This window comes from Myotis lucifugus, unplaced genomic scaffold, assembly GCF_000147115.1.
Source record: "Myotis lucifugus unplaced genomic scaffold, Myoluc2.0 scaffold_264, whole genome shotgun sequence".
Lineage (NCBI taxonomy): Eukaryota > Metazoa > Chordata > Mammalia > Chiroptera > Vespertilionidae > Myotis > Myotis lucifugus.
The window spans coordinates 128,746-145,585 of NW_005871312.1; the positions used below are offsets into that span (position 1 = coordinate 128,746).

At 40.3% G+C, this 16,840-nt stretch overlaps 1 non-coding gene across 1 annotated transcript; it reads right to left on the minus strand.

The window, feature by feature from the left end:
* Window positions 1-8,893: 8,893 nt before the first annotated feature.
* On the minus strand, window positions 8,894-9,000 carry LOC111828015. Its single transcript, XR_002831769.1, has one exon. It is a non-coding gene; the product is annotated as a U6 spliceosomal RNA (small nuclear RNA).
* Between the last annotated feature and the right edge of the window lie 7,840 nt (window positions 9,001-16,840).

Consider the following 16,840-nt stretch of genomic DNA (forward strand, 5'->3'; position numbering starts at 1 on the left):
CTTGACTCCACTGTATGTTGTTTCCTCATTTGTCAAATATTATTCAAAGTCCTTAGTTTACATTAGGCTTATTCTAGGTGTTGAACAGCTTATGGGTTTGCATAAATGTGTAATGACATGTAACCACAGTTCTAGTATCATATGGGTAGTTTTACTGCCCTGAAAATCCTCTGTGCTTTGCCTATTCATTTTCCTCTCCCCCATAACCTCTGAAAATCACTGATATTTTTGTTGTCTCCATAGTTGCAGTTTCCCATTATGTGGGCTAGAAAAATAATAATAATTTTCTTCTCATTTCTAAGTCATTTTACTTGGGCAAATAAAATAATATAAAGAGATTAACAGGAGAAAATAAAATTTTAGTACATGTGCACAGGGAATTCATATAAGCATGAGTTAATTCAGAAAGGCAGTGAGTTAAAATTGGGTATATATTGCCTAGCTAGTTTGGTTCAGTGAATAGAGCATTGGCCTAAGGGTCCCCAGTTCAATTCCAGTCAAGGGCATGTACCTCAGTTGCAGGCTCCTCCCTGGCCCCGGCCCCGTCGGGCGTGTGCAGGAGGCAACCAATCCATGTGTTTCTCTCACATCAACATTCTCTCTGTCTTTCCCTCTCTCTTCCACTCTCTCTAAAAATCAATGGGAAAATATCCTTGGGTGAGGATTAAAAAAAAATTGGGTATATATATTTCATGTTGGACAAAGGAGAAGTGAGGGTATAGGGGTCTGAGATGTCAAGGGAAATGAGCAATTTATAGGTAGTTGAGTAAGAACAGAACAAACATGGCAGGTAAATTCTTGCTCTTAGGAGACACCAGGTGATGCTACTCTAGGCCTCTTCTTGATGCCTTTATGTCTACTAGTTAACTCAAATTATAATAAAGTGAACACTCTAAGATTTCCTTCCTTTTCATCTGAATGTCCTAGGCATGAAAGAGAGAAAGGGGTGGTTAAGGGAGAGTGGAGTCAAAGATACTTTCTGAGCCTTTTTTTTTTTCTTAATCAGAGGCTTAAAATCTATACCTCAAAAGGCAAACCTTTAGTCCTATTTACCAGAATGTTGTATAGTAGAAATCCTACATACATAACCTTTCCAGATTGCTTTCTTTTACTTTTAATATGCATTTATATTTCCTCCATGCTTTTTCATGATTTGGGAGCTCATTTCTTTTTAGTGATGAGTAACATGCTACTGCCTGAATGTACAACAGTTTATTTATCCATTCAAGGACATCTTAGTTGCTTTGCATTTTAAACAATCATGAATAAAGCTGCTATAGACATCTGAGTGCATGCTTTTTAAAAAATTTATTTATTTTTACTGTTGAAAGTATTACAGATGTCCCCTTTTTGCCATATTAACCCTCTCCACACCACACCTGCCTGCCCCAGGCTACCACAATATTGTCTGTGTCCATGGGTTATGCATATATGCATATAAATTATTTGGTTAAACTTTCCCCACCCACTTCTCCACCCACTTCCCCACCCCTGCATTCTCTCAGAGATTCAACAGTTTGTTCCATGTTTCTATGTCCCTGAATATATTTTGTTCATCAATTTATTTTTTTCATTAGATTCCACATATGAGTGAAATTATGTAATACTTGTCTTTCTCTGACTGGCTTATTTTGCTTATAGCACAATACTCTCCAGGTCCCTCCATGCTATCTCAAAGGGTAAGAGGACCTTCATTTTTTCTGCTGCATAGTAGCCCATGGTGTAAATGTACTACAACTTTTTTATCTGCTCATCTACTGATGGGCACTTGGGCTCTTTCTAGATCTTAGCTATTGCAAATTATGTTGCTATGAACATAAGGGTGCATATATTATTTCAGATTGGTGTTTTGATTTTCTTAGTATACATTTCTAGAAGTGTGATCACTGAGTCAAATGGCAACTCCATATTTAATAGTGTGAGGAAACTCCATATTGTTTTCCATAATGGCTGCACCAGTCTGTATTCCCACCAGCAATGTACTAGGGTTTCTTTTTCTCCACATCCTCCTCAACACTTTTCATTTGTTGATGATAGCCATTGTGACAGGTGTGAGGTGATACATCATTGTTATTTTAATTTTCAACTTTCTGAGGATCACTGATTTTGAGGATTTGTTCATTTACTCATTGGCCATCTGAATGTCCACTTTAGAGAAGTATCTTTCTGGGTTCTTTGCACATTTTTTAATTGGATTGTTTGTCTTCCTTTTGTTAAGTTGAATTAGTTCCTTATATAATTTAGATATTAATCCTTTATTAGATGTATCATTACCAAATAAGCTCTCCAATACAGTAGGGTCACTTTTCATTTTGTTGATGGTTTCTTTTGCTGTGAAGGAGCTATTTTGATGTAGTCCCATTTGTTTACTTCTTAGTTTCCCTTGCCTTAGGGATATATCCGCAAACATATTGCTACAAGAGATGTCTGATATGTTGCTACCTACAATTTCTATTAGGATTTTTATGTTTTCACAACCTACATTTAAGTCTTTTATCCATTTTGAGTTTATTCTTAAGTTTTGGGTAGGTTGGTGGTCTAGTTTTATTTTTTTTTGCCTGTAACTCTCCAATTTTCACAACACCATTTATTAAAGAGACAGTCTTGACTCCATTGTATGTCTTTTGAAAACTATTTATTAAGCCTAATGGTTTAGGTCTCTGTTCTGTTCCATTGATCTATATGCCTGATCTTGTGCCAGTATCAGGCTGTTTTTATTAGAGTGGCTTTGTAGTATAACTTGGCATCTGGTGTTGATAACCCTCCAACTTTGTTCTTCTTTCTCAAGATTGCTGTGGCTATTAGGGATCTTTTTTGGTTCCCTATAAAATTTTGGAGTATTTGTTCTAAATCTGTGAAATATGCAGTTGGTATTTTAATAGGGATTGCTTTGAATCTATAGATTGTTTTGGGTAGTATGGACTTTTTAATGATAATAATTCTACCAATCCATGAACATGGTATATTTTACCACTTGTTTATATCTTCCGCTATCACTTTTTACAATGTCCTGTAGTTTTCTGAGTACAAGTCTTTTACCTCATTGGTTAAATTTATTCATAAGTATCTTAATTTTTTTGTTGAATGGTAAATGGAATTGTTTATTAGTTTCTTTTTCTGAGAATTCATTAAATAAAAATGCCATTGATTTCTGGGTGTTTTGTATCCTGCTATAATACTGAATTCATTTATTAAATCTAATAATTTTTGGTGGAGTCTTTAGGGTTTCCTATGTACAATATCATGTCATCTGCAAATAATGACTATTTACCTTCCTCCTTTCCTATTTGAATTACTTTTGTTTTTATTATTAATTTTTCTTATTTTTTGAAGTAAACCTATAATGAACTTTTCTCATTGGACTGCATTTCCTGTGTCCCAGAACTTTGGGGTTGTTATGTGGTCATTTTCATTTGTTTCCAGGAAGTTTTTCATTTCTTTCTTGATCTCATTGGTAACTCATTCATTTTTTAATAACATGTTGTTAAGCCCCCATATGTTTGAATGTTTTTGAGAGTTTTACTATAGTTGATTTCTAATTTCATGCCAGTGTGATCTGAGAAGATACTTGATATGATTTCAATCTTCTTGAACTTTTAGAGCCTTGTTTTGTGTCCTAATATGTGGTCTATCTTTGAGAATGACCCATAAGCACTTGAGAAGAATATATATTCTAAAGCTTTGGGGTGAAATGTTCTATAAATGTCAATTAAATCCATCTGATCCAGTGTGTCATTTAGATTCACTGTTCCATTGTTGAATTTTTTGTCTGGAAGATCTATGTAGGGAATTCAGTGAGGTGTTTAATCCCCTACTATGACTGTATTCTATTGATCTCTCCCTTAAAGTCCTCCAGAAGTTATATTGGTGCACAAAAATTTGTGCACTCGGAGGGTGTCCCTCAGCCCGGCCTGTGTCCTCTTGCAGTCTGGGACCCCTCGGGGGATGACCACCTGCTGACTTAGGTCCGCTCCCTGGGGGACTGGGCCTAACCTGGCAGTCAGACATCCCTCTGGCAGCCCAGGAGCCCTTGGAGGATGTCCACTTGCCAGCAGGGAGCAGGCCTAAGCTGCAGTCAGACATCCTTAGAGCTGCTGAGGAGGCGGGAGAGGCTCCCACCACCACCGCTGTACTGGCAGCCATCAGCCTGGCTTGTGGCTGAGCAGAGCTCCCCCTGTGGGAGCGCACTGACCACCAGGGGGCAGCTCCTGCATTGAGCGTCATCCCCCTGGTGTTCAGTGTGTGTAATAGTGACCAGTCATTCACAGTCTTTCTGCTGTTAGGGTCAGTTTGCATATTACCCTTTTACTACATACGATAGAGGCCTGGTGCATGGGTGGGGGCTGGCTGGTTTTCCCTGAAGGGTGTCCCGGATCAGGGTGGGGGTCCCGCTGGGGTGCCTGGCCAGCCTGGGTGAGGGGCTGATGGCTGTTTTCAGCTGGTCACACCCCCTTCAGGGTGGGGGTCCCCACTGGGGTGCCTGGCCAGTCTGGATGAGGGGCTGATGGCCGTTTTCAGGCTGGCCACGCCCCCTGGTGACCCAAGCTCCCAGCCTCTCCTTTTTTTCTTTTCTTTTTTTCTGGGATTTATTTATCTTCTATAATTGAAACTTTGTAGCCTTGAGCGGAGCCGAGGGCCGGCCAGGGCAGGTGGGAAGCTTGGCTTCCTCTATCTCCAGCAGCAACCCAAACCTCCTGCCTGCTCCAACTCCATGGGTGCCACCATCTTAGTTGGGTTAATTTACAGACTCGCTCCTGATTGGCTGGTGGGTGTGGCTTGAGCATAGCAGAGGGATGGTTAATTTGCATGTTTCTCTTTTATTATATAGGATATATTTAGATCTACTGTATTGGTGCATATATATTTACCAGGGTTATATACTTTTGTTGTATTAATCCCTTTAGTATTATATAATATCCTTTATTGTCTCTTGTGATGGCCTTCATTTTGAAGTCTATTTTTTGAGTATTGCTACCCCAGCTTTTTTTTGGTTTCCATTTGCATGGAAATTTTTTTTCCCATCTCTTCACTCTCATTCTGTGTGAGTGTTTTGTTCTGAGGTAGGTCTCTTGTAGACAGCATATATTTGGGTCATGTTTTCATATCCATTCAGCTACCCAATGTCCTTTGATTGGAGTATTTAAGCCATTTATATTTAAGTACCTATTATTGATATGTATGTGTTTATTGCCATTTTAATTATATATGCCTATATTTCTGTCTCTTTCTATTTCTTCTCATTAAATGGTCCCTTTAGCATTTCTTGCAGTTCTAGTTTGGATAAACTTCTCTATCCTTTTTTTTTTTTGTCTGGGCAACTCTTTATTTCACCATCTATTTTAAATTATAGCCTTTCAACATATGGTAATCTTGGTTTCAGATCCTTGTTGTTCATTGCCTTAAATACTTCATGCCAATCCCTTCTGGCCTGTAGAGTTTCTGATGAAAATTCAGAAATTGAAGGTCTTATGGGAGCTCCTTTGTAGGAAACAAATTCCTTTTCTCGTGCTACTTTTAAGATTCTTTTTTTGTCTTTAATTTTTGGCTTTTTTACTTATGATGTGTCTTGGTGTATCCCTGTTTGGGTTCTTCTTGCTTAGAAATCTCTGTGACTACTGAACTTGTGTGACTTTTTTCTTCCTCAGGTTAGGGAAGTTTTCTACCATTATTTCTTCAAATATGCTCACTTTCTTTCCTTCTGGTATTCCTATGAGGTGAATATTGTTGAGTTTCACAGCTCCCTTAAGCTGTCCTCCTTTTTTATTTTTTGATTTTTTGATTGAGTGATTTTTTTCTACTTTGTCTTCTAATTCACTGATCTGATACTCAGTTTCCCCTAATATGCTGTGTATTCCTTCCACTGTGTTCTTTATTAGTGCTATTTCATTTTTCATTTCCTACTGGTCTTTTTTTTTCATAGTTTCTATATATTTTTTCATGCTGTTGAGAATCCTTATAATCATTATTCTGAACTCTATATATGATAAATTTCTTATCTCCATTTCTTTTTTTTAATATATTTTATTGATTTTTTTACAGAGAGGAAGGGAGACGGAGAGTGAGAGTGAGAGGGAGTTAGAAACATTGATGAGAGAGAAACATCAATCAGCTGCCTCCTGCACACTCCCTACTGGGGATGTGTCCGCAACCAAGGTACATGCCCTTGACTAGAATCGAACCTGGGACCCTTCTGTCCACAGGCTGATGCTCTATCCACTGAGCCAAACCGGCTAGGGCTTATCTCCATTTCATTTAGCTCGTCTTCTGGAGAAATCTCCTGTTCTTTAATTTGGGGCTTTTTTGTCTCCCCATTTTTGCTGCCTGTTTGGGTTTGTGTCTATGTATTAGGTAGATCTGCTGCTACGGATGTCAGTCTCTAATGTAGGACTGTCAGGCACTGTTTATTACTGGTCCTGAGTACCCTGTTTGAAGCTATCAGCAATCCACACTTTGTGGCTCCCTCTGCTGTGGCTGGGTGCCTTTGGAATGGAACAAGATGTGCACAAGGGTCTACCCTTACTAGTTCCAGGCCCAGATGGAGATTATGCAAAGACTCAAAGCTTCCAGAGATCTGCCTCTGCCTGCAGTCTAATTGATATTCAGTCTTGATTAGCCTCAGGTTATTGTGCACAGTGTGGTATGAAAGGTTTTCCAACAAGGTAAGGAAATTGCTTTCCCACAGGCAAAAACCTCCTGGATGGTAAAGATCTGCTGGAGAAAGATGTTCTATGCAGCGTGGGAATGACTCAGCACAGTGTGGGAATGACTCCTGTATTCTCCTCACACAGTTTTAGTCTACTCTTCCCTCCCTCTGCTGGAGCCCAAGGTGAGTGGCTGTATTTTGTGCATTGGTACTTTAAGAGGGTGACTGAATTTCCACCTATCTCTCCCTGGCAGGCAGCAACCCTGCTGCTTTTCACATTCAGATGTTATTGTAGGAACCTTTCTCAGTTTGGTGCTCTGGGCTGGGAAACCTAGCTTGGAATTTAGACCCCTGAGTTGTCAGTGGGAACCACCCCCCAACTGAGATATACCTCCTGAACTTCAGCTGCTGTCTGTGGGTGCCCCGCCAGCCCTTTAGTGCCTCGATACTTCCTACCAGTATCTATGTGGTCTCCATTTTCCATCCTCTGTTATCAGTGTTCTCTCCAACTAGTCGTCAGTTGATTATTGAGGATGGTTTTTATGTATTTTAGTTGTAATTCCAGCTTAGTCCTGGGAATTTGTCAATGTAGCTTCCCCTTACTCCAGTGCCATTTTGAAACTTCACGATATGCCCTATTTAAATGAAATTACTTTAACTTCTTACAGAATAAAATGTATTGACTATTGCAATTGCTTTATGCATTCAATTTGCCTGAAGGCTGGCTTATGGCTTCAGTTCTAAGAAATCACTACTGCACTTATAGTGAAGATAATTTTAATACTGCTCCTCTCATTAGTGTAGAATGATCAATCTATTTACAAAGACTCAGAGGAGACCCTTCTCACTCTTCAGTACCAGGAAAGTTGTGCTTTTCATAATAAAATTGATTGATATTATGGATCTTTCTGTCAATCAAATAACATTTTATAATTTATCTTCATTCTGGCTACTAAGAAGCTCAAAAACAAATTCATGGCTTATCTCAATGATATAGTACTTAACATATGCATGTTTAACTAACTTACCATATGGCTTAAATTAAATTTTCTATTTTTAGTGGCTCTCTATTTCATTTTCCTTATGTTTATTTTTTTAATGTATTTTGTATATGAATTGCTGGAAGCTGTCTCAAATCCTTTACTGGAATGATGTGTGACACAAAAACTAAATAAACATAAATCATCCATAATATATTAAACATGGTAAGGATCTCAATAAGTATTGAATTGACTAGAATAAATGAACAAGGTATCTAAAATTATCTATGGTATCTTTAAAGTTAAATTTCATTCATTGCAGATTTTGGTAATAAATAGAGACTTTTAAATAAGACACATTGAAATGTACGCATATGAGCAAATTATGTTTTTATAAATGTTACTTATCAGTCATTCATATATATAACTGCGGGCAAAAACTATTTATTTGGGGGGGGAATAAATGTAGTTTACAAAACAACTAGCAATTCAAATTTTGATCACTCAATGTTATCATTTTTAGAGAATATTTTATTTTCTTATTTATATCAGAATGTTGTAATTAGGTAACATGGCTTAAGAAATGAAAATAATAATGTGAAAGAAAACACCTACTGGTATCCTTCTGTTTCTAATTATTCTATATCTTTTGTGTCAGTTCATTACCCCAATAATTCTGCTTGACTAACTCTCTCAAAACTTAGCAGTTAAAAAAAGAAAGGCAAAGGTTGCTCTCATGCATGGCCAGGGGCTGGTAATTTTGGAGTAGGATTAACTAGGGTGGCTTCAAGTTGCAGGTTAGGTTCAGGTGCTCATATATCTCTCATGCTCTTTGGACCAGCAGGCTGGTCAGGGCAACATTCTTTATTCTTTTCTACATGATGGCAAAAGTGTGAGATGATGAGCTCCATTAAATATGTACATTTAAAGCTTCTGTGCAAAATACATATTGATGTATTTTATATATCTATATGTAAATTTATTATATGTTTTAATATATTATCTATAATAATAAAAGTGTAGTATGCTAATTAGACCAGATAGCCAAATGACCTTCCGGATGAAGCTGGTGCTACAAGGGCCGAGGCAAGACATTGCAGCTGAGAGGGCTGAGCCTCTTGTACGAATTTTGTGCATTGGGCCCCTAGTGAATAAATTATATATATGTATATAATATATATATTATATACATATATATTATATACATATATATATAATACATTGTGTGGTTTTCTAGATGAGAAAAAAATTATTGTGTCCCATTTTTTTTTTTAATATGGAACGCTTCACGAATTTGCGTGTCATCCTTGCGCAGGGGTCATGCTAATCTTCTCTGTATCATTCCAATTTTAGTATATGTGCTGCCAAAGCGAGCACTGTGTCCCATTTTTTAATCAATTCTATTGAGTTTATCTTATTCCAAAGTGCTTTTACCTGGCAAAGTCCACAGATTACTCATCTGTCAAAAAAAATCATATGGCTAACACAAAAGTCAAGAATGGAGAATTACACTCTGCCTCTAATGAAAGATTGTAAACTCATGTGGCAAAATGCATAGATTAATGAGAAAAGAAGATTTAAAGACAATAATTTCATAGTCTTCCATCATTGTCACACTTAGTCACATCTTTCATGTGTACAAAATATATTCACTTCTGCCCTGCTGGTGTGGCTGAGTGGTTGAGCATCAACCCATGAACCAGGAGGTCACACTCCAATTCTCAGTCAGGGCACATGCCTGGGTTGCGGGCTTGATCCCAGTAGGGAGCATGCAGGAGGCAGCCAATTGTTTCTCTTCCCTCTTCTCCCTTCCTTTCTCTGCAATCAATAAAAACATATTTTAAAATAATGCATTCATTTTCTTCTCAAGAGCCCTCAAAGTGTCACCCAATCAAAATATTAATTTTCTATTGAGATATAATTGACATGTAACATTACATAAGTTTCAAGTGTACGACCTAATGATTTGAATGTGTTGTGATATAAACACTACAAAAGTCTATTTAACATCTATCACCAATTATAATTAAGATTATTTCTTTTTTTAAAAGATTTTTTCTTGTGATGAAAAATTTTAAGATCTAAACTCTTAGCAGTATTATTAACTATAGTCACAATGCTGTGCATTACATCTCTGCTACTTATTTATTTTATACCTGGAAATTTGTACTTTTAACTCCCTTCACCTATTTTGCTTGCATCCCCACCACACCCAATCCCCTGCATCTGGAAACTACAAGTCTATTTTCTATCTATCTATGAGCTCATGTTCATTTTTGTTTGTTTGTTTGCGTGATTTTTTAAATCTATGTATAAGTCAGATCATACAGTATTTCTCTGTCTGACATATTTTCCTATCTGACAATGTATAAGTCAGATCATACAGTATTGCTCTGTCTGACAGTCTATACATATTATTACAAATAATAAGATTTTCTTTTTATGGCTGAATAATATTATATACACACACACACACACACACATACACATATGCACACACACACATCCTTCACATTTTCTTTATTCATGCAATCTTTGATGGACACATATGTGGCTTCCATATCTTGGCTTGTGTAAATAATGCTCCAATGAACATGGATGAGCATATATCTTTTCAAGTTAGTATTTTTTTTTTATTTTCAGACCACTACCCAAAAATGGAATTGCTGAATTGTGTGGTAGTTTTATTTTTAATATTTGAGGAACCTCCATTCTGTTTTCCACAGTGGCTGTACCAACTGATATTCCCACAAGCACTGCACAAGGGTTTCCTTTTCTCCACATCCTCATCAACACTTATTTTTTGTCTTTTTTTTTATAATGGCCATTCTAACATGTATGACATGATATATCATTGTGGTTTTATTTATATTTCCTGATGATTAGTGATATTGGTACTTCTTGATGTACCTTTGACCATTTATATGTTTTCTTTGAAAAAAAAATTCTATTCAGAATCTCTGCTTCATTTTTAAATTATTTTTTGTGGAGGATTTTTTTTGTTATTGTTGGTATTGAGTAGTGTAAGTCATTTAAATATTTTGGATATTAACCCACTAGCACATATATGATTTGCAAATATTTTCCACATTTAGTAGGTTTCCTTATTATTTTGTTGATAGCTTTCTTTGCTGTGTATAAGCTTTTAATTTGAGGTACTCCTGCTTGGCTATTTTTGCTTTCCTTATGTGATTCTTTTAATGTATTGTTAAATGTTGTTTGCTAATATTGTATTGAAGATTTTTGTACCTGTATCAGGGATATAGGCCTGCAGTTTTCTTGTGGCATTGTCTGGTTACAGTATCAGGATGCTGCTGGCCTTCTAAAATGAGTTTTGATGTGCTCCTTCTTCATCTACATTTTGGAAGAGTTTGAGAAGGATTGGTGTTAAATCTACTTTAAATTGTTGGTAGAATTTACTAATGACATTGTCTGATTCTGGACTTTTGTTTGTTGAGATTATTATTTTGGTAAATAGTTTTATATTTCATTTTTTTCACATTTAAGAAAAAACCATACATGAAAGACAAATTTTTTTCAGACTTAAAGTAATATATTTTTGGTTTTTATAGAAAATAAAAACATACAAAAAAGCCCATGACAGTGAAGTCCTACCAATAAGAGAAAACCGCCGAATACTTTGGTTGTTTCTCCTATTTTTCATTTTTATACACAGAAAAAAAATACTGAGATTCAGCCATTAACGTACTCTGAGAATTTTTTTAAATTTCAATTATTGTTGAAAGTATTATATATGTCTCTTTTTTTCCCTCATTGACCTCTCCCAAGCTGCTCCCACTCCCCTAGAACATGCCCTCACACCCCTACTGTCTATGTCCATTGGTTATCCTTATATGCATGCATACAAATCCTTTGGTTGATCTCTGATGCCCCTTCTCACTCTCCCCTGTCTTCCCTCTGAGGTTTGATGGTCTGTTCGATGTTTCTATGTCTCTGGATCTATTTTTGTCCATCAGTCTATATTGTTCATTATATTCCATAAATGAGTGAGATTATGTGATATTTATCCTTCTCTGGCTGGTTATTTCACTTAGCATAATGCTCTCCAGGTCCATCGATGCTGTTGCAAATGGTAAGAGTTCTTTCTTTTTTAGAGCAGCATAGGATTCCATTGTATAGATGTACCACAGGTTTTTAATCCACTCATCTGATGATGGGCACTTAGGCTGTTTCCAAATCTTAGCTATTGTAAATTGTGCTGCTATGAACATAGGGATGCATATATTCTTTCTGATTGGTGTTTCTGATTTCTTGGGATATATTCCTAGAAGTGGAATTACTGGGTCAAATGGGAGTTCCATTTTTAATTTTTTGAGGAAACTCCATACTGTTTTCCGCAGTGGCTGCACCAGTCTGCATTCCCACCAGCAGTACACGAGAGTTCCTTTTTCTCCACATCCTCGCCAGCACTTGTTGTTTGTTGATTTGTAGATGGTAGACATTCTGACAGGTGTGAGATGATACCTCATTATCATTTTGATTTGCATCTCTTGAATGATTAGTGACTCTGAGCATTTTTTCATATATTTGTAGTGCTATGAATTTCTCTCTTAGGACTGCTTTTGCTGTGTCCCATTGATTTCGGGTTGTTGTGTATTTAGTTTCATTTGTCTCAAGGTAACTTTTGATTCCATCTTTGTCCTCATTGTTAACCCATTCATTGTTTAATAACAAGTTATTTAGCCTCCATGTGTTTGAGGTTGTTTCTTTTTTGTTGTAATTGCTTTTTAGTTTTATACCATTGTGGTGTGATATAAATTTAATCTTTTTTTAATTTATTAAGACTCATTTTGTGTGCTAACATATGGTCTCTCCTAGAGAATGTTCCATGTGTACTTGAAAATAATGTATATTCTTCTGCTTTGAGATAAAATGTTCTATAAATATGAATTAAATCTATCTGGTCCAATGTGTCATTTAATGTCGCTTTTGCCTTTTTGATTTTTTATCTGAAATATCTATCCATTGGTATAATGGGGGTTAAAATCCACTATTATGACTATATTGCAGTCAATCTCTCCCTTAATACCCAGTAAGATTTTTTTTAAATATTTAGGTGCTCTTACATTGGGTGAATATATGTTTACAATAGTTATATCCTCTTGTTGAATCCATCCCTTTAGTATTATGTAATGACCTTCTTTGTCTCTTCTTAAGTCTTTTGTTTTGGAGTCTATTTTGTTGCTATAAGTATTGCTACCACACCTTTTTTTTTTTTCATTTTTATTTGCATGGAATATTTTTTTTTCCATCCCTTCATTTTCAGATTATGTGTATTCTTTGTTCTGAGGTAGGTCTCTTGTATACAGCATCTATAATAATAAAAGCGTAATATGCTAATTAGACCAGACAGCCGAATGACCTTCCGGAAGACATTCCGGACAAAGCCAATGAGGCAGAGATGGTTAGGGATGATCAGGCAGGCAGGTGAGCAGTTAGGGGTGATCAGGCAGGCAGGCAGAGTGGTTAGGAGTGATCAGGCAGTTAGGAGTGATCAGGTAGGCAGGCGAGTGGTTAGGGGGGATCAGGCAGGCAGGCAAGCAGTTAGGGGGGGACCAGGCAGGCAGGCGAGTGTTTAGGGGCGATCAGGGATGCAGACAGAGTGGTTAGGGGGATGAGACAGGCAGGCAGAGTGATTAGGGGGTGATCAGGAAGTCAGGCACAGTGGTTAGGGGTGATCATGCAGGCACGCAGGGTTAAGAGCCAGCAGTCCCAGATTGCCAGAGGGATGTCCGACTGCTGGTTTAGGCCCAATACCACAGAGATGGCTGGGAAATTGGGCCCAAACCAGCAGCTGGACATCCCCCCAGGGGTCCCGGATTGTGAGAGGGTGCAGGCTGAGCTGAGGGACCCCCCCACACACACTTCCTCCATGAATTAATTGCACCTGGCTTCTAGTATACTAGTATCTATACTAATAATAGCCTAGGATCGTCACAACCGGAAGGGAGGACCAAACACCAGGAAGTGCATGGAGCACCTCAAGGTCCCTCCCCCCCATCTCCCCTACCCCCAGGCTCCCATTGCTGGATGGCCAATGGGGAACCAAGGGGAACCAGGTTGGGTGGTAGCAGAGCAGGACTGGGGACTGGCAAGCAGGCCCAAGGCAGACCTCCTGGTCCCTCCCTCCAGCTGGCAGGCTCCAATCCTCAGTTTCTTCTGAAAGGAACGTGGCGCCTCCACTGCGCAGCATCCGCAGCCTCCCGGGATGTGGACTCACCTCTGTGAGACGCTCCGGAGCGGAGACTTCAACAAGGACTCTGGAGCCTGCAGCAACCCTCAGCCTTCACTGCTGGCAGGTGGACGGAGAACATCAGCTTTAAAGCACAAACACCTTCCTTGGGAAAAACCGCCACCTCCCTACTCCACAGCCGCTTCGGGTGTGCAAGAAACTGCACATGCTCCTCCCTGCGGGATGGGCGGGGCCAGAGCCTGAGCTGAGTGGCTCTGCGATGGGGGAGGGGCAGAGCCAGGCAGCTGGGGCAGAGCCAGGCAGCTGGGCCAGTGCAGGGAGGGAGGGAGGGAGGGCGGGGCAGGAGCAAGGGGGCAGCCCTGGTTTTAAATGATATCCTTATCTCCGTTTTATAACTGGAACAACTAAGGCAGGAGGAGACAGAGAAGCAGCCCAGGAGAAAGGGGAGCAGCCCCACCTGCCAGCGCCCTCGCACTCCACCTGCCAGACACCCTCAGGACTTCCCTGGTGCAGAACCAGGTGCTCATGGAAGCTTAACGAGTGTCCCTGGGATTGTAAACACTCACTGTGCTGGGTGACATGAGAGGGGTGGCCTGCCAGGGCGCATTGGCCAGGAAATCAGCTCCAGGCGCCACTTCGCACTGGCCCACCTAGATGCAGGGAGGCGGACTCGGGCCTTCCTCCCCCCCAAGGACCAGGCGTTGTGGCTGAGAGTCCAGGCTCAGCACCCCCGAAAGCAGCAGACCAGGACGCCCGCACCTCTGGGTGAAGAGCCACGCACAGCGGAGCTCAGCGGCCCACCCGGTGTACGCAGGGCTGGGAAGCGAAGCGGACTGGATGTGCACGGATGGCTCTTCATCCCCAGCTGCCGCCTTCGGGCCCCTGATCCAGCCCCTCAGAGTCTCCCTTTGTTTGACCTTAAACCTGGAATAATGATTCCAGTCTTGCAAGCTTGTGAGAGAGGTTAGAAATAAGGGATGCACAGAACCCAGAACAACGCATGCTCAATAAAAGTTCCAAGGCTCCCTGTGGTCTACCTCCAATAGTCAGCTCCTCTGCCACCCCTGAGGTTGCCTGGACTTCCTCCAGAGCCTTCTGAAGAAAGACTGTAGAATGGGCCCAAGCTGGCTGCAATCTACAGACCGTTCCACAAGGCACAAGCTCAATAGGGTGGCCAGGGTTGGGAGGATGAGGCTAGTGGGATGCCTACTTGGGGGCAGTGTGGTCAGGCACTGAAGGGAAGAAAGTGTCCCCACTCCAGAGCAATACTACTCAGTTTCTTCCAGCGTCTCCAATTCTAGCTCCCTCAGGAGGAGCACACTTCAGGTTCAGTTTGGGTGCAGCCATCTATCCCAACTGAAGGAGCAAACCCATTAGGGCAGAGCTACCGGGACTTGGGTGGGCAGATCAAAAGAATCTTCCATTGGGAGTGGTGCTGGCTGGGATGGCAGGAGGGGAGCATGCCCTTCACCTTCCCCCAGCTCCAAAGTTATACCCATTTGAGCCCCGAATAGGAACCTCTGAGGGAGACTCACTCTGAATGTCCCAGCTCTGAACAGTACCCTCTCCCCCCATGGAATTGAGCTAAGCAGGGTGGAGCCACTGGAACTTGGGAGGACATATCAAAATAGTCTGACGGTGGTGGTCCCCGCTCAGCCTTCAGGTGTGGTATAAGACTGGCCCAAGATCCAAAGCCACACAGTTTAATGACTGAGTGTCTGCCTGCCTAAAGCTTCTTCAAAAATATAGTGCATCATAGGTCCCTTTTGGGTGCCCAAAACAGACTTTTCTGCAGGAATCATGCTTGGCAGGGTGATGTCACCCTTTTTGGAGGACGGGGTTAGTGCACTCTGCCAGCTGGTGCTGTAAGAATAGGAGTGCCAAACCTTGGGAAGATGGCACCTGAGAGTGCTGTGGGATATTGACTCAGGACCTGGATCTCAGTAGTTGACCCTCCAGATCTCTCTCCAGGGCCATGCCACCCAGTTCTCCTCTTTATGAACTCATATGCCCTGTGCTGCCTTTCCTCTACCAGAGCCCTGGGCAAATGTCCAAAAGCAAGATCCTGAGTGTTGGCCCTTTAAGGGAGCACCTGGATTTCTAGCAGATTCCCTCCTCTTCCAAGCGGACAGAGTCCCCACTGATTTTCACTGCCAGATGCAGGCTCCTCTTCCTGGCTCTGGTCCCGTGGGTTGTCCTTTCCCAGTCTTGAAGAAGTGACCTGTGTAAAAAAATAAACCTTATTCAAATTTGCCCTAGCTCTTGGTCATCTCTCAAATCTTTGTGATTGTTTAACAATCATTTTTATTTTTAGTGGCTTCTAGTACTTGAGAATGCCAAGACCTGTCAGTGTTCCAAAGAAGATAATCTCAATTGGCTCCTAGATTAGGCTGATTGGAGATTAGTTGCCCTGGCTGCAGCTTTTAAAACATGCAAATGTATACAGTACTATGTAATTGCAAGCACAAATCCCACTGGTCACCAGACCTGGGTGACTTAAAAGTGTTCCCAGTGCCACCCAGCACATTTGTGCCTGATGAGCGTATAGCTTTTTTTTTTTTTCCCCCTAGGAGATATTGATGATCTGGACTCAGGCAAGATAGAGCGCAAAAATGGTGTACCTGCCTCCATTCCCATGGAGTTTCTTAGTAGTTCCCTAAATGTATGCCAAACCAGAAGCCTACCCAGTGGTTCTCAACCTCCTAATTCCGCGACCTTTAATACAGTTCCTCATGTTGTGGTGACCCCCAACCATAAAATTATTTTCGTTGCTACTTCATAACTGGAATTTTGCTACTGTTATGAATTGTAATGTAAATATCTGATATGCAGGATGTATTTTCAGGGGTCGCAACCCACAGGTTGAGAACCGCTGCGAGTTAGGCTAAGGTTCAAAGATAAGTGAATAGTCCTCTTTCACAGAAAGACTGAGGTTTTGTTTTAGTCTGTTATCTTCACTATGCCCAGTAGCAGGCCAAAAGCTGTCTCTCCATTTGGTATAGT